The following is a 27,070-nucleotide window of genomic DNA, read 5'->3' as shown; positions in this document are numbered from 1 at the left end:
TTTGGAATGACTTCATGGTATTAGTTTCTCTTTTGTTGACTTCGATATGATCTTCATTTACATTAAAAAAGTAAATATTGTGTAGTAGTTGTGCTCAAAAACATCTAATAATTTTAACCATCACTTCATACCTTCTCTTAGAGGGTCTTCTACCTTGCCAGGGGAACAACCTTACATAGAACAAATCTCTTCCCTATATAATGAATGTTTATCAGAGTGTAACTCCTTCTTGCTGCCTGCCATTTGAAGAAGAACAAAGATGGGCAAAAGACTTTTTCATGATACATAACTCCTCCCTTGCTACTGCCAGGCCAAGGGGTGAGTAGTTGAAGTGAATCATTTTTTTAGCATAAAGGAGAGAGATAAAATTCTGTTCCCAGAGATTGGTGCTTTATTTCAAAGAATTATTACTCTAAGTAACAAGTTTCTAACTAGAACCCAAAACCCAAATCCTCAAAAATAATTGGAAATTATGATAGAATTCCTACTATACTTAAGTTACAATATATGTTAAGCAAGTTTCTGTAGGTCAGCCTAGAGTCCAATGTACCTTTCAAACAACAAATTGACAAATTTTTCTAGGGAAAACAACACAGTCAATAAAGGGTATTGGGGGAGGGGGGAAGAAGTATAATTTTTGCAAAAGAGAGAGAAAATTAGAAAATTTGTTATTAAGAACCGGAGGTGAATGTTTTTGTTTTGTTTTGAGTTTTTTGCAAGGCAATGGAATTAACTGGCTTGCCCAAGACCACACAGCTAGGTAATTATTAAGTGTGTGAGGCTGGATTTGAACTCAGGTACTACCTGACTCCAGGGCCAATGCTCTATCCACTGTGCCACCTAGCCACCCAAGGTGAATGCTTTGAAAGAAAATGGTTTACAAAAGGAGAGAGAGGAGTATTTTGATACTAAAATGCAAAATAACTTTCCTAAATCATTTAGTCCTTTCTGGCAACATGACTTAGCTTTTATCATATTGTTTATTCCTATAATCATTAAGTCAATCTAGGGTAGCTAAATGACACAGATGATAGAGCACTGGCATTGTAATCAGGAGGACAGTTGTTCAAATTCAGCCTCAGGTACTTGACTCATTAAAGCTGTATGACCTTGGGCTAGTCACTTAACCCTGATTGCCTCACATTCAGGACCATCTCCATTTGTCCTGAATCATACCTGAACACTGGATCCAGATGCCTCTCGAGGAGAAAGTGAGGTTGGTGACTTAGCACAGCCTCCCTCAGTCATACCTAATTTATGTGCTTGTCATGGCATCACCTCCTTGATGTTGTGGCCTTTGAAAAATGATTGACAAACATAATTATTATTATTATTTTATTATTATTATTATTAAAACTTTCTTAAATGTTTCCTCATGATCACAATGCTGTTCTAATGTACTAACTTGATAAAACTCTTCACCTTCCTTGTTGAAATCATTTTACCATCCGTCTTCCTGAATGGGACCTTCTACCTTTCCAACACTTGGCTTTGGCACATCCAGATGTAACTATATTTACCTTGGTTAATGAACTCAATACCAAAATTATCCAGCTATTGAAAAGGAGCATTTAACAGAAAAATGGGATCTGATGTTCAGATTCAACTATAACATTTGTCAGCCTTCCCCCCCAAATAAACACTGAACAGAAGAAATGGGGCTACCACTCCCCACCCCCCAGCTCACTGGATGATCTTATGAGCAATGAATAGCACTTTTATTTATGGTCAGGCTTTTAGAATGTACTCTGGTGCCAGCATGCCAAATTCATTATACATCAATGTACTTTCCCTATTTCCTTTCTGCTTCAGATGGAGCCTCATTTCCCATTGCTCCTACTAAGGAAGTTGAGTTTTGGGGGGGAGTTGAAGGGGTTGTTTTTGTTTTTGCCATGAATACCTTTTTTTTCATGACATTTGGTGAAAAGTACAAATGAACCCCATATGAGAGTGGGTCATCCCTCTGAACATGATATAAACACTGGTCTCCTATTACATGTTCATAAAGTTACATGTTCATAAAAACTTTAATTAAGAATCAGATGTTTTAATATATGTAAGCTTCTAAAAAAAGATTTTTTCCATAAAGCATAATAGCATAAGTTTTTATGTGAAAAGTTATTTCAAACTGTTTAGAGTGAATAATTATGTTCAAAATTTAACTGACTCACTTTATAAAGAGGAACAAAGGATTTCTAGCATCAACCAACAAACAGACCAGGCCATACCAGATTGTGACTTCAAAGTTAGACATCATAATAGAGAGAATAATAACTGGTAATCAGCTTCCAGTAACCTGAAAGGAAGAGAGCAACAGCAAGTCAAATTTCTCATGATTGCCAGCTATTTCAATCACATAATCCATCAAAACTTGTAATGGTCCAGTCCGGGTCTCCTAATGCATCTTCCCTCTATCACAATTATATCTGCCTATGCTAAAAGAAAATAAAATCCTAGTCGATGCACTATATTCTACCTCATCAACTTAAAAAGGAAATTAATAAAAACCATAATAGCTTATTTTATACCTCAGAGTCATTACCTTATTTTTTTTTTGTAGTCCAACTAGGTAGGAAGAGCAGTGGATAAATCCTGGGTTGATAATCAGGAAGACTTTAATTCAGATTCTTTTAAACCATGTGACCCTGGACAAATCACTTAATCTCTGTTTATCTCAGTTTCCTCAGTTTCCTATAAAGTAGGGATAATAATAGTACCTATCTCCCAGAGGTATTGTAACAATCAAATGAAATAATATCTTTAAGGGGTTTAATAAATTATAATTTGAAATTTAATAAAAAAGGACTTAGTATTCCTGAAAGGACCATGTAAATGTTATGTATTAGAGTATTCAAATTATAACCATGTAAAAATATAGCATTATATAGCACATAGTATGTGTTATATAAATGTCAGTTACTATTGTTACTCTTATTGTTGTTGTTTTGCAGTCACATCCTTCTCTCCATGACCCATTTTGGGATTTTCTTGGCAAAGATACTTGAGTGGATTGCCATTTCCTTAATCAACTCATTTTTTCAGAAGAAGAAACTGAGGCAAACGGGGTTAAGTGACTTGCCCAGGGTCACACAGTTAATAAGTGTCTGAGACCAGATTTGAACTCAGAAAGATGATTCTTTCTGATTCCAAGCCTCTATCCACTGTATCACTTAGTTTATTATGAACCTGGAAATATATGTTATAATGCAGTTTAATAAATTTATAATTTTAAATAAATTAAAATAAATTTTAAATAAATTTATAAATTCAGAGTGGTAAGGAACCTCAGAGATCATTTAGTTCAAACTCTCATTTTGCAAATGGGGAAACTGAGACCAGAGATTTTGAATGACCTGAATAAAGTCTCACTGTAGGGAGCAGCATGGTAGGTGAAAAGAATAATAGAATAGGATTGAGAAGTCTTATCTCTGCCCACTTATGTTTTACTCTATTGTGGGCAATTCCCTTCACTATGAGATGGTGTTTATCTCAGTTTCCTCATCTATTAAATGGGACTCATAGTATTGTTGCAAGGCTCAGAAAGCTTTCTCATCTGTAAAATGACAGCGCTAAACTAGATCACCTCTGTGTTTCCAAGCAGCAGAACCAGGACATAAACCCAGATCTTTTTAATTCCACCACTGTAGCACACTGGTTAGTTTTGTTTCCTTTACATTTTCTTGCAACTTAGTTCTTTCTGAGTTTTGGTATTCTTGGCAACCGTTCTCACAGAATCAGGACACACTTTTGTATTCATACATCAATTTTCACTTTTTATATAATTTTTAAAAGTCAAAGTTGTTTAATGAGCTGGTTTTACATTTATATTAGTTCCTTTAGAAAAATTTCTTTCCTATGCCATCAGAATTTTTTTTCTTGGTGTCTCCAATATCATCCTTGAGAGATTCACATACTTCCTCTGCTGACATTCCCTATAGAATTTCATTCCAATGCCATCCTACCTATCTTAGCCACTTGAAATTTGTTCTTCTAAAATCTAGGGTAAATTTCAAACTAGATCTGATTTTTCACTCTACCTGTGACATAAATTCTAAGATCACTTTCCCTTCATATATCTGCCATTTCTACTTCAGCATCCATTTTTTTCTTGCTAGAGAGAATCAGACTCAGAATAGCAATTCTCTGTCACTTCTACTTGTTGAACAATAATATTATAATTAAGACAAGCTTAGAGATGTCTATGCCTCTATACCAAGGTCAAGATTTGCAACTATTTCTTTCTTCTGCCTATGTGGTCTGTGATACACTCCAAAAGACACTACTCATTTTTACTTCTGTCTCCTTTAATATTAACTTAAATTCCTTCTATCATTCTTCCTCCCTCTAGGTCCTACCCTTCTTTATATGAAAACATCTTATGCCTATGCAATGCCATCCTGCCTCATCTTTTATCTAATCTGCTATTTTTGAAATACCTCCCAAAAATCATATTCTAATAATAAGTTTCAGTCCTACAAGTCTGAAAATTATCTATCATGTCATATTTTCTTCTATATAGGATTATATATCCAAAGGTAAAAGGCACCTTGGAAACCATCTAATCTAACCCACTCATTTTATAGATGAGGAAACTGAGACAGAGGGAGATAAAGGATTTTTCCAAGGTCACATACATTGTATGTATGAATACCACATAGGTGTTCTTACTCCATGGTTGGTGATCTTTCCCCCATATTATGTTGTCTCCTTGATTTACAATAGCATCTCTACTTGACTTTCCTCTGGTAACCTCTTATTTAAAGCTATGTGCTCATACAAACTTGAATTATTATTTTAGGGGTTTTACTCTTTTCGTCGTACTTGTAATCATCCACAAAATCTCTGGAAACATCAAAATTTGGTTTCTTTTATCTCTCCAGTAATCCACTGAACAAGATAATCATTTCCTGGCTTGTCTTAAATATAATGTTATTATTCAAAAGGGAAGTGGCAGGAAATTGCTATTCTGAGTCTGATTCTCTCTAGCAAGGAAGAAATGGATGCTGAAGTAGAAATGGTAAATATATTAAAGGAAAGTGCCCTTAGAATTTATGTTACAGGTATCTATCCCACACAATACTCATATACACAGAGATTAATTATAGGAAACAGAGTTGTTTAGCCTAGAGAAAACTAGAAACAAGACTGGTATCCTCATGTATTTGAAGGGATCTCATATGAAAGAGAAAATGGATTTCTTGGGCTAAGAAAACAAAGCCAAGAACAAATAAGGAAAATGTAAAGAAATATTTTAGACTGGCTCTAGTATACCACCACATGGTATTCCAAGATTTACAACCATTCATCATCACCAAAAGAAATTTTTGTTTAAAAGCTAGATATTTTTTAATTGGAAGCGGCTTGGATTCATTGAAAGTACATCCCACTCTCTTCCTTTTATCTAGTTCTGCTCTCAGTTCACCATTCAACTACAATAACTATCTCAAAAAAGCTAATGGTGGACTGAGGTACTAAGTAAACAAACTGTCGAATTGCATTGCTACTCTGGACAATAGACATTTTGCTATTTAGATTTTTAGGTCGATCTCTTTTAAGTTATGTTCTAAGACTTGATTCAATAAAACTAGAACATCAGGAAAACTTCACCATTCATAGGGAATCTCTTTTCCATTCAAACCTTGAGCAGAACTTCTCCCATGACATTGGTGGACATCTGTGACAAACACATTTCTTAATTTTATGCCTCTCTTAACATTACATTTTATTCTAAAGGCAAAGCAAAAAAAAATTGATTGCTTGAGAGAATGGGAATTAAATGGTCAGCCATGTGTACAAGAATAATCTAAAATGTGTATTAAGTCATACCAACATGATATATATTGAATTCTTCATCTAATCAGATGCTTGTTTCTCAACTTTTTTCTTTAGAAACTATTATTTATCAGTTATTGATAGATCAAAACCAAGTTGATTTCATTATACCACACATATACTGTTAATGATGCTAAAAATTACAAAACCCATACCCATTACTTTTTGTATAAATTTCTTCCTGCTAATTTCAGATTTCCTAAATGTGTAACATCCCCCTGGGAAAAAAAGTAAGATCTTGTTAGCTCAAGCTTTCTTATAATAATAATTATAACAATAAATCATTTTATAAAGCAACTTCCTACTGAAAAAGAAAAGAAATACACAGAAATCATAACTGTCTAATCAAAGCAGTCTGTTCTCTCTGTTTGACCTCTGTCCTCAAGAATTTTGAGAGGAGGGCTGTTCAGGTGGCCTTTTCTCTATTTAAAAAATTGTTATTCTTTTCTTCTCTTTTCACATCACCTTCATTCTCCAATGTATCTCTCTTTACTTCTACTCTGTTACCCAGATTATCCTTAAAATAAAGGATAATAAAAAATAATAAGGGGTGGGAGGAGTAGTTCATAAACCTGACTAATACATCAACCAAATCTAACAGTATGTATGCATTGTTCTATTTCCAGAATCATCTCCCCTTCTGAAAAGAAGGGAGGGAAATGCATGATCATATATTTTCTCCCTATTTTTTCTTATAATTAAACAGTTTTTTAATTCCAATCTTGGTTTCTTTTTTTCTTTACAATCTTGTAGTCATTTTACAAGTTCTTAATTCACTTTGCTTTGCACTGGTTCATCTTAGTCTTACCATGCTTTACTGTATTCTCCATTCATAATTTCTTATAGCACAATAATATTCCATTACAGTCAATTATCACATTTTGTTTAGTGATTCTCCAATCTACCTTGCTTTTGGTTCTTTGCTACTACAAAAAAATGCTACATTAACATTTTGGTATATATAATAGATCTTTCATTCAATCTTTAACATCTTCAGATTTATGCACCACAGTGGAATTACTGAATCAAACATTTTAGTCACTTTTTTAGTATAATTTCAAATTGCTTTCCAGAAAGATTGATTTAATTCAATCAAAAGTATATATCTATTCACAATAGTACCAGTCTATCCGCAACCCCACCCTTTCCTCCAAACACTGTGTATTCCCACCTTTTGCCATCTTTGCTAATTTGCTAGGTATGAAGATAAGGCTTCTCTTAAGGGAAAACAAAGGGGAACATTTTGTCCTAGAAAATTGTCCTAGAAAAGGAATAACAGAATGTCACAACTTGGAAACTATCTTGTTGTGGTTGTTGACTCATTTCAAATGTGTCAAGTTTTTGTGATCCCAAGTATGGTTTTCTTGGCAAAGTATACTGGAGTACTTTGCTGTTTTCTTCTCCAGCTCATTTTACAAATGAGGAACTGAGGCAAACAGGGTTAAGTGACTTGCCCAAAGTCATCCAGGTGTTAAGTATCTGAAGCTAGATTTGAACTCATGAGGATGAGTTTCTGATTTAAGCCCATGGCTCTATCCACCTAGCTGACCCCTTGGAAGCTACCTTAGAAATCATCTAATCCAACCCCCTCATTTTACAGGTGAGTACACTGATGACTAGAGAGATTAAATTATTTGTTTTGATCCCCCAAAATATATTTCAGGTATAGGGAAGTATCTTCTCTTGTAACAGGCTTTATGAATTCTAAACTTTCCTTTCTCCTGGGTAACACCTCCTCTTTCTATCCTTCCTTGGAAACTTCTAAAAATGTCTATTTCTCATGCTTGTATTGTTGGTGCTCTAGTGTAGGATTCCCTTTCTGTCTGCCTGTTTGTGAAATCAGAACTACTGAACCAATTAGATTCACCTGAATAAGAACTCATCCATACCTATAAAATCTATGAACCTCCTATTAGGAGTCCTGATGTGGAGGAGACAAAAGAACCAATTACAGGGTCCAATTTATCAACTAAAACAAATGGGTTGCCAGATCTGAGGATAACCTCTGGTAAATTAACTATGCATAGGGGGTGGGCTAGGTGTCCCCAGATATACCCTTGCACATTTTACGCACTCTTTTGTCTTACAATACCACCACCAACCTCCATTCTTCCTCCTGATCATTACACCTGAAGTTGAGGAGACCTCCTTGGTTATATCTTTGTTTCTCCCTAATTCTGTCATCTTATATTTAACTTCCTTTACATGAGTTAAATGGTGCTATAATAAAAATCCTATTACTTTGAGCATTTTTGGCCTGTTTAGACATTCTGTTTGTTCTTATTCTGAAATAGCCTCTGAGTATGCTGAATGTTGTTCAGTAAATCTTGGCATGTAAGCTTCTAGGCATAAAAATAAAATTTGTTTTTGTAATTGCATGATGAGCCAACATGGTACTAGAAGAAACAAAGAGGCCTGCTTTGGGTGTGTGCTCAGTAGTACTATTCTCAAGGCAACATAGCAAGAAGAGTTATTCTAACAAAGAATGAAATAATGACATTCTCCTGGGAAAGTAGGTTTACCTTTACCTCCAGGCTTACTCACTGCTGTATGTCTGAGCCTCACCTTTTGTAAACTCTAATCCTAGTGCTTAGGAAGTTAATAAGTGCACTCACAACTTAAACTGACAAGTTAGTTACTACTAAATGTTTCTCCTTCCTTAAACTCTTTCAAAACACTTCAAGTAAGACTAAAATTATCTTTATTAGATAATTGCCTGGCTCGAGACTGTTTAGTCTGTTGTCTGCTAAATGAAGAATGACCAAATGAACTGAATCTATTTCATGCAACATTTTGCTGCCAAAAATGAATATTTTTGTCTTTTTTTTCACTGCATGCAAAATATAATAATAGTTTTTGCCATCCAAGAATTTAGTTTCCTGACTTCTCAAACAACTTGATGTTTCAACGTTAACTACCAGTACAAAAAACATGACCACTATCAACAATAGCTAATCAATAGAAATCAATGCTATCTGAAAGCCTCAAGGCCCTATAGGAAAAAGTATCTTCTCTAAAAATCTGTGAATAATAAGATTTAAGCATGGATCTAGATTTCTTAGTCTTAGTCTCACATTTTTGTCTTCATTTCAGATGTACAACAGTTATGTGCTTCTTTTGGGGGATAATGTAATATTTTATTAATAAGATCAGCATAATAATTAATAAAAAGATGAACATTTGGCCTTCTCTTTTAGACCAAAAGCCCCTAATGACAGCAGGTTCACAATTTATATGCCCTTTGAAGAGTAGGTATTCCTGAAGGGTGGCAAGTCAACTCTGATTGCTTAACAAAATGGGAAATGGTCTATATTAAAATGAAGATTTTGGAGTGTGTGACTGAGATCACCCAAATCTTGGTCAAAATGTATATGCTCCTTTCATAGCAAGACAGTTCAGGCACTAAGGAGAAGAGGGCCAATAAAACTCTTGCAAGAAAACCACAACTAGTTATAAAGTAAATACTGTAATGCAATGAGACTACCCCCAAGGTAACACAGTAATCTCTAGTGTGTCTTGAATTATTTATTATGAAGAAAACATAATTCTTTCCATTGCTCTGTGAAAGCATAATCTCAAACCAAATACAACGAATTTTACCACTACTTGATTCTATACATTCCTCAGTCCAGACTTCTTAAAACCTGGGACTGGTCAAGTTCCCACAGAGAGAGCAACTCCCAATCACAGTCTTCTGAAGAACCATATTAACTGTGGCTTATGTCTAATTCTATCTAAACCCTAAAGAAATCACATCAATTTTGGATAATTTCCTCTATTCTTCACTAAGAATTTGGATCATTTTTTGGTAGTCTAAACTAGACTTTTTAAAACTATTCTATAGACTTTATTTAGTATTTTCTAGTATTTACAGAGGATACAAAGTGAGAATCTCTAAGGTCCTAGATAACTCCTACTGAAACAATTCTCTGAAGATAGTATTAAAGCAGAGCATTGTCAATTCTAAATTAAGGGACTCAGTCAAAATTAGGCCAGTCTTTAAAAACTCATTGTATTCAACTATTTATTAAGGGTACATTCACATTCGCAGTGGTATAAATCATACACCAAACTCTGATCCATTACATCCTCCTCATCATCATCTCCAGGCACTCTCCTGTCCCATATGGTATCTTTGGGGAGTTGGGGTGGAGAGGGTCTATCAGAAATTTACTACTTAAATTTTCTTTTTCATTAAGTTTTTCTTTATTTTTTTCAGTTACACGTAAAGATATTTTTCAACTTTAATTTTTTTGTAAGATTTTTAGCTTCACATTTTTCTCCCTCCCTCTGGATGTGTATGGTATTTTCCCTCTCAAGTCTTTTAAAATTGTCTTTTCATTGTACTAATGAGAAGAGCTTAGTCTTAGATCTTCACACAATATTGTTGTTAATGTGTACAATGTTCTCTTGGTTCTGCTCACTTTGCTCAGCATAAGTTCATACAAGTCTTTCCAGACTTATCTGAAGTCTATCTGCTCAAGATTTCTTATGGAATAATAGGACTCCATATTCACATAACACAATTTGTTCAGACATTTTTCAATTGATGAGCATTCCCTCAATTTCCAATTCTTTGCCACTGCAAAAAAGAGCTGCTATGAATATTTTTGAATATATGGGTTTTTTTCCTTTTTTATGATCTCTTGAGATTAGTGGCCTTATTGGATCAAAAGGAATGTATAGCTTTATTGTCCTTTGAGTAGAGTTCCAAAATACTATCCAGAATGGTTGGATCTGGGGTGGCTAGGTGGCGCAGTAGATAGAGCACTGGTCCTGGAGTCAGGAGTACCTGAGTTCAAATGCGGCCTCAGACACTTAATAATTACCTAATGTGTGGCCTTGTGCAAGCCCCATTTGCCTTGCAAAAAAACCCCAAAACAAACAAAACAAACAAAAAAACCCAGAATGGTTGGATCTGTTCACAATTCTACCAACAGTGCATTAGTGTTCTAGTTTTCCCACATCCTCTTCAACATGGATAGTTTTCCTTTCTTTCATCTTAGTTAATCTGATAGTGATGAGATAGAACCTTACAGTTGTTTTAATTTGCATTTCTCTAATCAGTAATGATTTATCAATAAATGAGCTTTTTTCATAGGATTATAGATTATTTTGATTTCTTCATCTGAAAACTGCCTGTTCATATCCTTTGACCATTCTCAGTTGAAGAATGACTTGTATTGTTAGATATTTGACTGAATTCTCCATATATTTTAGAAATCAGTCAGTTATCAAAAATGCTATCTGTAAGAACTGTTTCCCAGTTTTCTGCATTCCTCTCTAATTGTGCAAAGCCTTTTTAACTTAAATAAATATATTATATATAAATATATATATATATATTATATTATAAAAATTATTCATTTGCATGTTATAATGTTCTCTATCTCTTGTTGTCATAAACACCTCCCTTTCCATAGATCTGACAGATAATTGTCAGATTAGGGAGACAGAATAAACCTCCTAATTGATTTATGATAACACCTTTTAAGTCTAAATCATGTACCCATTCTGACCCTATCTTGGGTATGAGATGTTGGTATGTGCCTAGTTGCTTCCATATTTTTTTCCACTTTTCCCAGTAGTTTTTGTCAAATAATGAATTCTTATCCCACAAGCTGGAGTCTTTTCGTTTATCAAACAATTTATTATAGTCATTTACCATTGTTTCTTTTGTACCTAATCTATTCCACTAAGTTATCACTCTATTTCTTAGCCAGTACCAAGCAGTTTGCATAATTGCCAATTTATAATATAATTTTAAATCTGGTATAAATAGGCCATCTTCCTTTGCATTTTTTCATTAATTCACATACTATTCTTTTGTTCCTCCTGATGAATTTTGCTCCTATTTTTTCTAGCTCTATATAATAGTTTTTTGATTATTTGATTGATATGACATTGAATAAGTCATTTAATTTAGTTATATTTGTCATTTTTTATTATAATAACTCAGCCTACCTATGAGTAATTGACATTTTCCCAATTATTTATATCTTATTTTATTTGATCAAAAAGTGTTTTGCAATCATGTTCATATAGTTTCCAGGTTAGTCTTGGCAGGTAGTTTCCCAAGTATTTTGTATTGTCTACAGTTACTTTAAATGGAATTCTATTTAGATTTTCAGCATGCAATTGGCTTTCTCATTAATGCTCCCAGAATATCTGGTATCATAATACACTAGGACATTAGAATCCAAAGTCCGAACAATCTCAGGAGTTTTCCCACACCTACTTTCCCTAAATCCTCTCCATCATCCTAGCACTCACTCTCTAAACTCCCATAAATCAAGGCTCAAACCCACTCTTGTAGCTCTGAGCATGGCCCTTTGTTGTTTCTACCTCTCAGGTTCACACACAAGCCCTGTGAATTCTTGGCCATCATTCATACACACTGTTAATCAAATGCACTGACTTAATAGTCATATTCATTGCTCTGTTTCATCCTCCCCCTCCATGCCACTGAATCCTACTAAACTTACCTCTGATTCTGTCTCTACCTGTCTCTGTATATCTCCATTTGTCTCAGTCTGTTTTTTCTATTTCTCTCTCTTTCTCTACCTCTCTGTTTCTCTCTCTCCTTTCTCACTCCCTGTCTCTCTGTCTTGTGTCCCTCTCTATCTCTATCTTTCTTTGTCTCTGTCTGTCTCTCTATCTCTGTGCATCTGTCTCTCTGTGTATCTGTCTCTATGTGTGTGTCTCTCTCTTATCTCTCTTTTTCTGTCTTGTATATCTCTATCTCTGTATGTGCCTCTCTATTTCTGTGTCTCTGTGTGTCTGTGTGTCTTTCTGTTTTTCGTCTTCTATATCTCTGTCTTTCTACCTCTTTGTGTGTCTCTGTGTATCTGTGTCTCTCTGTGTGTCTCTCTATCTCTCTGTTTTTCTGTCTTGGGTGTCTCTGTCTCTCTGCCTCTCCATTGTGAGTCTCTCTATATCTCTCTGTCTCTGTCTCTCTATTTCTATTTCTCTTCTTCTTTCTCCTCCCTCCTCATCCTTCTCCTTTTTTCACCCCCTCTTGGCACCATAGTGAAGATTCCTGCATCTTACCACAAGAACATCTGGATGTTGTTCCTTAAATAACACACAGAACAATTCATAGATGCCAAATATTACCACTTTCCATACAAAGCTGTTGTCCTAAGATCTGACACTCTTTCAGTAAGCATGCAAAGACTGACTCTTTTAACTAGACATTGTTAAAAAAATTAACTAAGGCAGAGATTCAGAGAGACTGGTTAATGTGAAAGATGTAATTTTAGTCATTAATAAAGAAAAATACAAACAAATACTGAAATTACTTTAGAACTTGGGATAATAAGGATGAATATGGTAACAAGCAGCAAAAGGGGAGTGAATACCATATTAAAGTACACATGAATTTGGTTTATTCCTAAACCTTATTACACCTAAAGGCTTAAATCTAGCAGTTTAAACTTTTTTCCCTTAGACATGTTTTTCTTTTATAAAATCATAAATGTAAATGTACAAAAATTAGCTTCCCCTTTTCACTATTTTATTTGACTCATTAATTTCATTTATTGTTATTTGATTATTACATATTTAATGATAAGGTTAGCATTATTGGTTTGGTAAATATGAAGTTTACATTGTCACTATTTTTAAATAGAGAGGGATACATTCAATAAATATTACTATATTTTTTAACTGGAATAGGGTCTTCTGATGTTAGGAATGAGCCCAGATTATAAAAAATAAGGGCAACATAAGGATATTTAAATTGAAAAAAACTGGCAAGAATTGAGTTTAGATAAAGATCTCATACCAATTCTCATAATAAAACCTAGATCTAAAAGTTCATGTCATAAACAAATTAGAGAAGCAGGGAAGAAGATACCTTTCATGACTATAGATAAGAGATTTTCTGACCAAAGAAGATATAGAGATGATCATAGAAGATAAAATGGATAATTTTTAAATTACTTAAAATTGAAAAGCTGCTGCATGAACAAAATTAATGCAATTAAAATTAAAAAGCAAATAGATAACTAGGAAAAATATTTGCAATGATTTTCTCTGAAAAAGGTCTGAATGGGGTATTTAAGGAATCGGCTCAAATATTTCATGACAAGTCATTTCCCAGAAGTTTATTGGGCCTAATGTCAGGGTTATGCCTAACCTCCACATATAGTGAACATTTTAAAAATATGTATTAGAATGAACAAATTTAACTTTTAGTATTTGTGACCATCAAATGGCTACTGGCATTAATATCCATCTGGGAGCATCAGGACCAGTCATTGGCTTAGAGTTTTGATAAGTTCACTGGAGGTTGACCAAATAATATATCTTCTCAAGATATTCTTTTTATAACCACTGAAAATAAGATCGAGATCAAGATTCATGTCCTAAAAAGGATGTGAAGGAAAAGGTGTATGTAGGCAGAGAATCCTAGGGAAGACAATTTGAGAGCCTCTTCTATCTTCTAAAAGTGAAAGATGCTCAGAATTTTGGATAGTTACAACCACTGAACATTCATTTTTAATGTTTCTTAAATACACATCCATGGAATGTAACTGGAAAAAAGTAAAACAGTCATCATTGGCAGAAATCTGCTTGCATAGTAGACAGAGCAGATTTTGTAAAATATATCAGGACAAGTTATAATAAAAGTCATAACCAAAACATAAAAACAAGACAGTATTTCTGATTACTTCTGAAAGAGGAGTCTGAGAGCTTATTTTTTATGCTTGCTCAATTGCCTCATGATTATCCATTTTTCTTATTCTTTGATCTAAACATGTCAGTCATATCAGATGATATACTCCTGCCTAAAATTCTCTTTTCTTAAAGTATATTTTATAGAGGTCTTTTGTCATAATCATTTCCCATCTCTCTCTCCCTTGTAACAAAGAAAAACAATCTTTCTACAATTCCCTGAATTCCTCATATACCTTATTTCTTATTCTAGCATATTCTCATACAGCTTTTTTAACCATTCTCTAATTTATGTACACCCACCTTATTTCCAATTCTTTGCTACCAAACAAAAGCACTGCAATTCTGCTCTTCACTTACCTGAGCTATCAAAGACTTCTTTCAATCTAACTATTGAGATTGTTGGCTCAATGGATTTGGATTAATTAATCATTAATTAATCATTAATTCCCTCCTGTGTAAACCACAGCAAATTTCTGGTGCTCACTAAAATAATGTTTGACTTGTTATCTCTGAAAATTCACAAAATTCTGAGACTCATCTTTCCATTGCCTCAACCAAAGAGGAAATTGAGAACTCATTGTGTTGCTTCAAAGTTACCCATAGGCAGCCTTATGTTTCTCTTAAATCCTAAATATCCAGTGGATGTTACTCAAAACTGCTTCCATGCTTCAAACATTTGTTTCTGAATTCTTGTGTGCAAATCTGAAATGTATGATAATGGTCAAGATAACCCACAGTCAGTCATATCAGCTCTTTCTGATGATTGATAGACTGTCCTGACATTTCCTTAGTCTCCTAGAACAAATAAGACCTTTAACCTAGTCCTGAAAGGCCAAAGGACATAGAGGAGTGATTACATCTCACTTTGAAGACACTGACATGTACTGTGTGAAAGACATTTCTACCACACACACTACAGAATGTTTAATAAGATAGATTACTGTACAAATATACAGTTCCCAGGTCTGACACTACACAGATATGGAGAAATGTGGTTTATTTATATCTGTTCACTGTTGATCCTTAATTTCCTTATCTGAGTATATCCTATTGGCAAGTCAGTGGTAATGTGTTTATGTGTAAGCTTCAATTGCTCAATTATACTTAGAATCTAAATACTACTAAGTTCACTTCACACTACTGAGCCATCATTGCAAATATATTACATTGTAATTTTTTTATTCTATATTCAATTTTATGAGAGACAATGTGCCATATGGTAGATAGAGAGCTGACTCTGAAGTCAGGAAAACCTGGAACAGGTTCAATATTTGCTGCCTACTGGTTGTGTGACCCTAGATAAGTCATTTATCCTGCTATTGTTCACACAACTCTCTAAGACTTTAAATTGTAGTCAAGGTGCTGACATTATTTGATAGAGGAAGTTTCCTTACCTGAGTTCTTTGTATCAATGAAATCACAAATCTAGTTCCTCTCTCTCTACCCATTGCTGTTGTTTGTTCTTTATTTGAAGAACAGCTACATCATGGGATGATTTCTTGACTTGCTTGGAAATTGGATTTAAGTGAGGAGTTGCATAAAGTCATCAACCTTATTTTCTCTTCCACAGTCACAGAGTCCAGTGACACCTCAAAAGTCGAGGTGACTACAGATGGCCTGAGATACAGTGAATGGATGATCCTGATATCTTCAATATCTGATCAAATTATAAATGCTCCTCAGCACCAGCTTCAGCCACTTTTATGGCCCTTGAAATAACTTGTTCTCAGCCACCTTTTCTCCCCAGGAAGTCTTCTCATGTTTGGGATAGACATTCCATTAACTCACTGGTGGGTTTGAGACCTGTAAATTGCCCTCAATCTGGTTTAGTCCATCTTCTGAGATGATTTACTGGGGAGTAGTAGCTACACATGCTATACCTTCTTGGAGTCACAGATGAGAGCTAGTGACAGGTTACAATGAGCAGTCCTGAAAGCATCTACAGGTAAACTATTTTGTCCTGAACAAAAATCATTCATTTTTTAGAATAACTCTCTTAAGATCTCTTTCAGGGTTTGACTCATTGCTTTGTTGGTTGTCTCAACTTAAACACATGATGGAGATAATGTTAATAATACAGATTAAATTTTAAAGTGTATTTTCTGTACTTTTTTGCAGAAGAGGTTTTTAAACATTTACTAACATACCTGTGGATACATGATACACAAAAAAGTTTGTAATTGTGATAGATCAAGGAGTAAGAGAACTAGGTCTTAATCCTAATTGTGACCTTAAATAGTCAGGTATCCCTGAGCAAGATTCATTTAAACCCTCTTGGTCTACATTTTCCCACATACAAAGTGTTGGTGTTGGACAAGCTAATCTTGATAGTCCCCCCAATGGATGTGTATTGTTGTTGTCCAGTCATTTCAGTACAGTCCGAGTCTTTGTGACCCCATGTGGAATTTTCTTGGCAAAGCTACTAGACTGGTTTGCCAGTTCCTTATTCAGCTTGATTTCAGATAAAGAAACTGAGGAAAACAGGATTAAATAATTTGCCCACAAGGTGGTAAGTGTCTAAGTCTAAATTTGAACTCTGCTCTTCCTGACTCCAGACCCTGCCTTCTATCCACTGAGCTACCCAGTTGCCTTTTGGATTGAAGACTCTCAGTTTTCAGTGTATCACTAAGAGAGTACACTTTGCAAGGGAAATGTTATCCCAAAGTGTTGAGGCAGCAAGCAGTGTACTTATGAGACCATTTCAACCTAGGAATTCTTGTAAAAACCTTAACTGACACTGGGGAAGGATAAACAGGAGTGGCTAAGGTTGGACTAACTAGAAGACAGCCTGTATTTCCTATATGTTTCCCAAAGTCAGATAGGAACATCAGTAATCTTTAGCTCCTGGAAGCTCTGCTTGGAGAATCCACTATGTTAGAGATTAATCTTGTCTGATTTGTGTTGACCATTCCACTTTAAGGACAGATCATTTCAGAGGACAGTGCAAATGTTTACTTGAAGGACATGAATCAGTGACCCAGGAAAAACAGTCCCTTCCTACGTATTAGCAATCCCTCACTCACTTGCAAAATACCACAATTCAAGTCTAGAGTCATGAATAAGAGAAGTCACCAATAACAACAATATGTACATGGAATAATTACTTAAACCAGTCATATGAGAAAAGGGAAAGGGGCCAGCTAGAAAAAATCAATGAGGAAAAGAATCACATGTGTTTCATGAGGAATGCTTACTTTTTAAGGAAAAAGTAAAATTAATGAACTTCAGAGAAAGTCTCAATCATAACCAGTCAGTCCCAATCTGTGACTGGCTAGTGGAAAGGATAATGAGTTATTTATTTTGCTCTCTGTGCCATATGTACTTGGTAGCAGTTCAGGAGGGGCAGCTGGTAAACTTTTATATTTAATAGTAAGATTGGGTCCTCTGCCAACCATCTACCACATTCAATTAGAGCTTAATGACTACTTTTTGATGATAACAATTTTATAGATTCTCTAGTTCCATGGGACATTTGTCAGGCACTTGTTGGAAAATCTTCCCATCTGTCACATAATTCACAAACGCTAATATGAATCATATTCATGGGAATCATAAAGCTAATAAAATAATTCTATATTCCATAGACAACAATAAATTCATAATAGTTATGTGGCTAGAATATTCAACATCATCCCATACAACAACTAGGAAGAAGTTAATTCTTTAGATTCAGGGTGGAGGATAAATTCTTCTTCTTTTAAGTAAAATGAGTAAAAAAACATCTTTAGTTCTCTACAAGGCTGATATGTATATTGTCATATCAAAAATTAAATATAAAGTGGCCTATGCTAAACAAGCTTTAATAAGGTACAAAAATCTGTTTGACTATCAACCCCAGTGTTCTTTTTCCATAGTCCTAGATCTATAAAAGCTAAATATGATAGTGCTAAGAACCATACCATAACCATTGCTTTTAAACAATGGGGTTGCCACTCAGACACACAAAATTTGAATTAAATAGCAAGTTAAACATGAAACAGAACAGATAGCATGAAAATCACAGAGACCTTCTGCCAAAAGAAGGTATAAATGCATGCTTTTTTTAAAAACAACAAAAAAGCCAGACAAACACAACATCTTCCAGAAAAAAACTGGGAAAGGGGAGGGAAAGAAAATTATAAAACAAATACAATCAAAATCAAATGCAAAAAAATAAAATAGACTTTTTAAAACATTAAATTGAAAAGTATGAGCAAAATTAATATAATTAGAATAAGAAGTATAGAGGGCAAATAAGAAAAATCTTTTTGTCAAATATCTTTGTCAATAGTCTAATACCGGGGCAGCTAGGTGGCGCAGTGGATAGAGCACTGGCCCTGGAGTCAGGAGTACCTGAGTTCAAATCTGACCTCAGACACTTAATAATTACCTAGCTGTGTGGCCTTGGGCAAGCTACTCAATCCCATTTGCCTTGCAAAATCCTAAAAAAAATAGTCTATTACTGAAAATATATAGATAACTAATGGAAATAAACAAAACCAAAAATCATTTCCCAATAGATAAGTGGTCAAAAGATATTAACAATTGTTATTAAAAGAATAGTGTGTGTGTATATATATACATACATACATATATATTTATATATATATATATATATAGAGAGAGAGAGAGAGAGAGAGAGAGTTTTAGTTTTTATATATCCTTCCCCAGTGTCAGTTAGTTTTATATATATATATATAGTTTTTAGTTTTTCAAGGAAATGGGGTTAAGTGATTTGCCCAAAGCCACACAGCTGGATTATTATTAAGTGTCTGAGGCTGAATTTGAACTCACATACTCCTGACTCCAGGGCCAGTGCTCTATCCACTGCACTACCTAGCAGCCCCAGAAAATATATTTTTAAAAGCCATATAAAATAATACTCCAAAAGACTAATAATGAGAAATGTACATAAAAACAATTCTGAGATATTTCCTCACATCAAGAAAATTGGCAAAGATAACAAAAGATAGAAATAGCATTTGTTAGAGGAATTGTGGAATGATGGGAACATTAATATATTCTTTGCAGAACGGTGAATTGATGGGACCATTATGGAAAGCAATTTGAAATTATCCAAATATATCCTTTGACTCAGTTTCCATTCCTAAGCACACATAACAAAGAGATAAATGACAAAAAGAAAAACTATCTATACACCAAAATATTTATACCAGCATTTTTCTTGTAGCAACAAAAGACTTGAAATAAATAGGTGTCTATCAACTAATAGCTAAACAAATTATCTTATGCGAATGTAATAAAATATTGCTATGCAATGAATGAAGAAAAGTATTGGAAGATATAAGACCTAATACAAAATGAAATCACCAAAACCAGGAAGACAATGTACACTTTGACTACAATAAAGTAAATGGATAGATCTAAAACAATAATACAATCAAATCTGAATCCATGAAATTATAATAACCACACTTCACCTCAAAAAAGTTTTATAAGAAGTCACATTGGTGACAAAACTACTGGTGTGGACACTGAATTTGAATGAATTTTTTTTACATATTGACTAGCTTTGTGAACTCCTTTTCCCCCCTCTCATTATTTGTTGCAAGGAATGGCTCTCTGAGAGAAGTGAAAAGGGATTATGTTGTGAATACATGATGATGTAGAACAGAAGGTCCCAGATTTCCATGCAGGCACTCCACTCTGGTGTGGCAGAGTTCTCTCACCACCCCTTCCAGCTGTCCCTGGTGATCCCTGGGTCAAGAGGCCTGGAAACCCCCCTCTGCCGCCACAGACCTGGGTGCCCTCAGGGACCCAGTTTTCAAGAAATAATACAGCAAAATTGCCCTGAGATCCTAGTAGAAGGCAAAATAGAAATTGAGGGAATTCGCCAATCACCTCCTGATAGAGATTCCCCTCAAAAAACTTCCAGGAAATATTATAGCCAAATTCCAAAACTCCCAAGTCAAAGAGAAAATACTAAAAGCTGCCAGAAACAAACAATTCAACTATCACAGCTCTATAGTCAGGATTACACAGGATCTGGCAGCATCTACAAATAAGGGCTCTTAGGGCTTGGAATATGATATATTGGAAGGCAAAAGAGCTTGGATTACAACCAAGAATGAACTACCCAGCAAAACTGAATATCCTCTTTCAGGGGAAAAGATGGACTTTCAATGAAACGGGGCTTTCACACTTTCTTATTGAAACAACCAGAGCTGAACAGAAGGTATAGGACTCAGGTGAACTATAGAGAAGGTGGACGAGAAGGACTAACTATGTGGAACTTAATGATGTCAAACTGTTTGTATTCCTGCATGGGAAGAAGATACTGATAACTCATATGAACTGTCTCATTTATAAGAGTAGTTAGAAGGAGCATATATAGACAAGGCACAGGAAGGATCTGATTATAATGGTATAATATAGTAATAAGATGGAATCAATGGGTGATAAAGGAAAGTACAATGAGAAAGAAAAAGGAGAGGAAGAAGGGGCTAAGATATTTCACATAAGAGTCAAGAAAAAGCTTTGACAATGGAGTGGAACTGGGGAAGGTGAGGGAGGGAATGAGTGAGCCTTCAATTCTTATCAGAAATGGCTCAGAGAGGAAATAACGTACATGCTTAAGAGGGTATAGAAATCTATCTTACCCTAGAGAAAAATGAGAGGAAAAGGATGGGATAAGGGGGAACAGGGTGAGGAAAGGGAGAAATGGGTGATAGAAGAGAGGGAAGATCATGGGAGAGGGTACTCAGATACAACACACTTCTGAACAGAGACAGGATGAAAGGAGAGAGAAAAATAGAATAAATGAACTTGAGAAGAAATAGAGTGGAGGGAAACACAGCTAGTAATAGCAACTGTGGGAAAATATTGAAGTAACTTCTCTGGTGGACTTATGATAAAGAAGGCTACTTATCCCAGAGACAGAGTTGATGGAATCTGAACACAGACTGAAGTACACTTTTTTTTTTCTCTCTCACTATTCTTGAGATTTCTCATCTTTCTGAGGGTTGGGGTTATGTTTACTCTCGCAACAAGATTATTGTAATAATATAAAATTTTAAAACTAAAAAAAGATTTTCCTTCCCAAGAACTCTGAGAGTTCTGATTTTTCTTTTTGTAAAATCACACTCACATTAAGTAAAAAAAAATTATTTATAGAGTGAGGTCAAAGATAAAAAACTGCTAAACCAGTAATGGAAATTTATTAGGAAATCCTTCAATGTTTTCTTTGCTGAAAGCCTTGTCAACTGTTGGGGAATTCTCAGTCTGGGTTCTGATAAAGACCTACATGCTTCTTGTCCACAGTGGATCCACAGTCTGGAGATCAAATAAAATAAGCAGCTAAATTGAAAGGAAGAGATATTTATTAGATGCTAAAGAAAACTGCTTATGGGAAGCAACTCAAGTGTTTTGGTTAATGTGTCTTTTTCAAACCCACTTAGAAGTCAAGCCCATAGTCAATCAGTATTCTTTGACAGGTAAGTAAAGTTAAACTAGTTAGTGAAGTATTAATTTCTCAAATTTGAAAGAGTTTTTGCTGAAGCCTGTAGCAATGATTCCCAAACTTTCTTTGTTCACAGCACCCTTAATAGCTCAGTAACTTTTTTTCATGGCATTTTTAAGCCAAAAAAAATCTTATAGTTATATTTAGTAAGTAGTTCAGTCCAAACAGCTTAATAACTGTTTGTGTCTAAAAACTTAACCAGCTAGTTGAAAAAAATACACAAAAACTGAAAAAAAATAATATTTTTTTACTCCATTCTTAAATCATCACAATTGCTTACTAACAAGAAAAATGCTGGTGTTAGCTTCTCCAACCTTAGGATCATGCTTGATACAACCACTCTCATTTCCTCATTTGTGAAGTACTTGTTTTTTTATCACAGAAATCTCCCTGAATTCAACTTTTAAAAGATATGATGCTATAAACAAGAAAGTTTGAGAAGTTATTGATGGAGTCAAAAGTCCAGGTAAACAAAAATCTACCTCAAAAATTTGAGAATTGAGAGTTAGTAAGAAGCTCATATATTTCTGATAAATGACAAGAATCACCAATTTCAGTCAAAAACTTAAACTATGTAGCAGCTTTCCTTAAAGTCTCCTGTAGCATACAGCTTGGGAACTAGGGACCAAAAGCATTTCCCAGATCTGGTGATTGCAAGTATGTTATATCATTACTTAATGAAAGGTCCCAAGTGACTCAAATAAAATTATGTGAGATGGATAAGGAGCTTTGTTGGCCCATTACAGTGAGAAAGTAGGTTCTTAGTGACATAAGACACTTCTAAAATGGCATCATCCCCATCCACACAACATAGAATGATGTATAGGACTTCCCCATGTACACACACACACACATACACACACACACACACAAATAGTGAGTAACCTAAAAACATCAGGACTCCATTTCCCAACCATGTCTCCCATAACAAAATCTTACTTGGTTCTCCCCACTTCAAGGACAACCAACTCTACAAAAATAGTGTGATGAATTAGACTTTGAAGAACTTTTAGCATGATCTCTAGGTAATTCCAAGATGAAAAAAGCTTAATGTACTTATCAAGACTTGACAGTAGCTACTGTCTTTCCTCGAATCATGGGGTCTCAATATTGGAAGGCTCCTCATGGACAATTTAGAGAAAACCACACAGAAATAGGGAGTTATTTACAAGAGTACAAATGAGAAAGAGAATCGATCGTGAAGTCTTTATTCAAAGACATCTAAAAGTGAGAGGGGCCTAGCAAGTCCTTAAGGCAAACAACATTTTTAGATAGCTTTAAATCTTAGGAAATTTTTCAGATTGCACAGTTCTAAGTCTTTCTGCAACTCAATCCACTATTTCTTATTCTTCCCTCTGGGGCCATGCAGACAAAAAAAAATCTACTCTCCCTTCTGCAAGTAAGTAGGAAGTACTATTTTAAGAAGGAAGAGGAACACTTCTTTGACTGATGGGAATGTAGAACAAAAAGCATTGAATTTGCTCCTGGGTGGCAAAAAGGCAAAGATAACCACCAATCCTTTTCAGTCTTCCCCACCCAACCTATACTGTCTGTGTCACAGGAGCCTGGGGTGAGGGATGGGGGGAAGCAATGAGGGGGAAGGCAGAGAAGGTATTGAAAAAAATCTTCCCACTGCAGTTTCATCCAGCTCCTTTGTTAAGGAAAAATCCTGGGAGATGATTTGCAGAGTCGAGGGGAATTAAAAGGGATTTTCTGACCATAATTTAGATAAGAACTCAACCCAAAGTATTTGAGAAGGCAGCAAGATATAGGAGTCCCTTCAAAACACAGATTTAAAGATGCCTTAAGGTCTCTCTGGCTAACTAATTGGATGAGTACCAAGACCAAGAGACAGAGTTGGAAGGTACCTCATTTCCTTTTTTAGGGGAAGAAGCTAATAGCTAGAGCTGGAGAGTGGCAACAGAGAACAGATGAACAGAAAAGAAGGGCAGAGACACTCAGCAGGGAGAGAAAAGAACAAAGCAACAGGTCAGCAAAGGCTTCCAGAAGAAAGCAAAGGAACCCGAACAATATAGCTTCAGATGACCACAATTTAAGCAGAAAGAACAACTCAGCCAATGGCATTACCAAAAGATTTCAACTTGACCGAGAGAGTAAACTGTCCTGTGGCATCACCAAAGGGCATTAGCTACTTAGCAGAACAGGAGGCATCAGGTTCTCTGGAAAATATGTTCTCTAGACATGCCTGCTATGTGTCTCATCATGTGTCTTCCTATGTTCATCCATTCTTCCAGCGATGATATGGAACCTATGGGAAAGTGAATCCAGTGTAGGAGAAATGCTTTGTTCTTATTTATTTTACTAAATGTCCTTTCCACTGAAGTGATGTGTGCTTTTCTCAGTTAGCAAAAAGAAAAATATCAGTGGAAGCTTATAAGCACAGTTTTCAATAGAGGTTTGCTCAAAATGTTCCTTGAGCTTGGGTTAGCTTTCAGGAAGGTCCATGTGTGTGGGGGGAGTCCTGGGAGACCTGTGTATTTGTCTAGACCCTTGGAAAGTTAATCAAGGAAACTTTAAACTAAAAAGGGAGTGTTTTGGGGGAAGAGGAAGTACCATAATTCATCGCATATATCTCCCAACCAAGATACCATAGAAATTAACTACAGCAAAGGAAAAATAGAAAGAGGCCCAGTAATTCACAAAAAGACAAAATTCAAAAAAGAAGTTAGCAATAAAACCTACAGCTTATACATAAATATACAAAATGTGGATAACAAGCAATTAAATGTGAATGAATGAATAAGCATTTATTAAGGGCTTACTACATGCTAAGAGTTCTATGAAACTCAAGGGGATATAAATACAAAAACCAAAAAGATAATCTCTCCTTTCAAAAACCTTACATTCTACCAGGAGGTTATATATGTATGTGTATACATACATATATGTATATGTGTGTGGATACATACACATATACATATATTGTATATGTAATATATGCATATTAAATATACATTTACATTCCTATTGTTGTTTGTCCTTTGTTCTTGAGGGGAACCTCAGAAGGGTAATATCTTGACTTGCAAGTGAATTATACTTTAATGAGTCAGCTGTGCTAAGTCATCAGTCTACTCTTTCCTCCAGAGTCCAGTAAAAGACATACTGTATTTCCCCATGTATTAGATACTCACATGTATGAGATGCACCTTAATTTTGTGGCCCAAAATTTGAAAAAAAAGAATTGCATAGTTATTGAACTCATTTTATTCATCATAAAATTCATACAACTCCTCATCACTGTCAAAACTCCCATCCATTAGGTCGTCCTCATCTGTGTTTGATGATGAATCATTGTCTTAGGAGAGGCTCTGCCTGCTCTCCTGCTCTGTGGTTGACCACAGGCTCTCTCTAGGCAAGTCTGGTGCATGGACGCATGCTCAGCCCATTCTGTTTCATGAACCTGAAGTACTAATTGTGTCCTTGGAAATCAGTCACTTCTTTTTCATCATCAGTTCTTCTAGCCTCCTGTTGATACATCTTTATGGACATAGGAATTCCACTGGCCTTTTGCTCTTCCATCCATCTCTTCACTTCCCTCTCTAACTCAGGCTCTAATTTGGCTGACTTGCCCTTCATGGTCTTCTCCTGCCCACGCATTTTCAGTAGGATTTCTTCTTCCCATCACTAGTTTCAGATTAGTTTCTCAGCTGGAGGACCAAACTGACCTTCAGCAGCACAATTTGCATTCTCATTTACAAACTGGATCGCTTTGAACTTGAATTCAGCATTGTATGAAAATCTTTTCTGAGCCATTTCTGGGCAGAATGTGGCAAAATGTAACCTAATATACCACTAACAAATGTGAAACAATGAGCGCAAAGACAAGCGCAAAAAAGTGGGAAATGCAAGTAAAAAAATCTACAAACACTGTATAAGATGCTCCCAGTATTTAGACCCCAAATTTTTCAAAAAAGGATGTGTCTTATACATGGTGAGAATACAGTAAGTCAGGACAACTGGTAATGGTCTTGGACACAGAAGGAGACCTTGGCCTTTTTAAGCTAGGGTCTTTCCCAGGTCTCAGTTAGTCTGTGGAATCATTCATTTGGTTATTAAAGGGTTAGTAAGAATTGAGATAAAATATGGCCTAGTTTGCCTTCTCAAAAGAATCAATTAGGAAGAGGAAAAACTTCAAAATTTCTAGCCAGAACAGAAACAACTGCTATTTACATTAATTCTGAACCATCAAAACCTAAGCAATGACCAAATGAGGCTTGGACTGGGACCTATTATTTGTCAATCAGTGAGAATAAGAATGATTTTTATTAAAGTCCTAATCAAGAAGCTCCATTTGAATGGGGGGAGGGGAATAGTAAAATACAAAATAAATACAAAATAATTAGGGCTCCTAATAGGGAGACTGGGAAAGTATATAAAAGATGGCACGGCACTTATATCTTCAAGGAAGTGAGGGATTTGAGAAGATGGAGATGAGGAGAGGAGTGACTTTCAGGTTATAAAGGATAGTCAGTGCAAAAATATGTCAATCAGATATGGAGCATTGCCAAGAGGAAGAGATAGAAGGTTAGTTTGTCTGAACTTTAGAGTATGGCAATGGAGTGTTGTACAATGGTTTGGTAAAAAAAATTTGAACCAAGTTATAAAGAGCTTTAAAATCCAGATGAGCTAATATTTTTTTGCTAAAAGGAAAACATAACCACTGGAGTTTACTAAGCAGGTGAGTGACAATATCAGATGTGTACTTAAAATGGTGAATTGGAATGAAGTAGAGAGAGATTGGAGGCAGAGATATAAATTAGAACATTGTAGTAGTTTAGGTGAAAGGTAAATGGACCTTGGCCTAAGGCAATGGCTTTTGGGGAAGAAGGAAGGGTCAAGATGTGAGAGATGATGTGAAGAGAAAAGCAACAAATTTTGGTGATTGATTGTATATGATTGGTTCTTGTCCTTCATTATTGAAGAAGATCAAAGCAACATTACAATGTTTGAGACAAACTACAATGTGTCCAACTGCGGCTGATATGAGTCCAATATAAGCTCAGAATGTTCTACCACAGTTTGGGCACAAATAGTTCATGTGAACACCTGGAGTAGGTACTATAAACTTACAGATGT

General features: G+C 35.2%; 1 long non-coding RNA gene across 1 annotated transcript in view; it reads right to left on the bottom strand.

Annotated features, from left to right (window-relative positions):
* Positions 1-863: 863 nt before the first annotated feature.
* Positions 864-27,070, bottom strand: part of LOC141520395 (uncharacterized) — an 83,205-nt gene continuing 56,998 nt past the window's right edge. Inside the window, exons 2-3 of the long non-coding RNA XR_012477608.1 lie at positions 2,172-2,296; positions 864-1,295 (exon numbers count right to left, since the gene is read on the bottom strand). This is a non-coding gene — a long non-coding RNA (uncharacterized LOC141520395). The remainder of the gene's footprint in view (positions 1,296-2,171; positions 2,297-27,070) is intronic.

The sequence above is a fragment of the Macrotis lagotis genome, chromosome 4 (genome assembly GCF_037893015.1).
Source record: "Macrotis lagotis isolate mMagLag1 chromosome 4, bilby.v1.9.chrom.fasta, whole genome shotgun sequence".
Classification (NCBI taxonomy): Eukaryota; Metazoa; Chordata; class Mammalia; order Peramelemorphia; family Peramelidae; genus Macrotis; species Macrotis lagotis.
The sequence above is the reverse complement of the archived record's forward strand: the minus strand, read 5'-3'. Positions and strand labels throughout refer to the sequence as shown.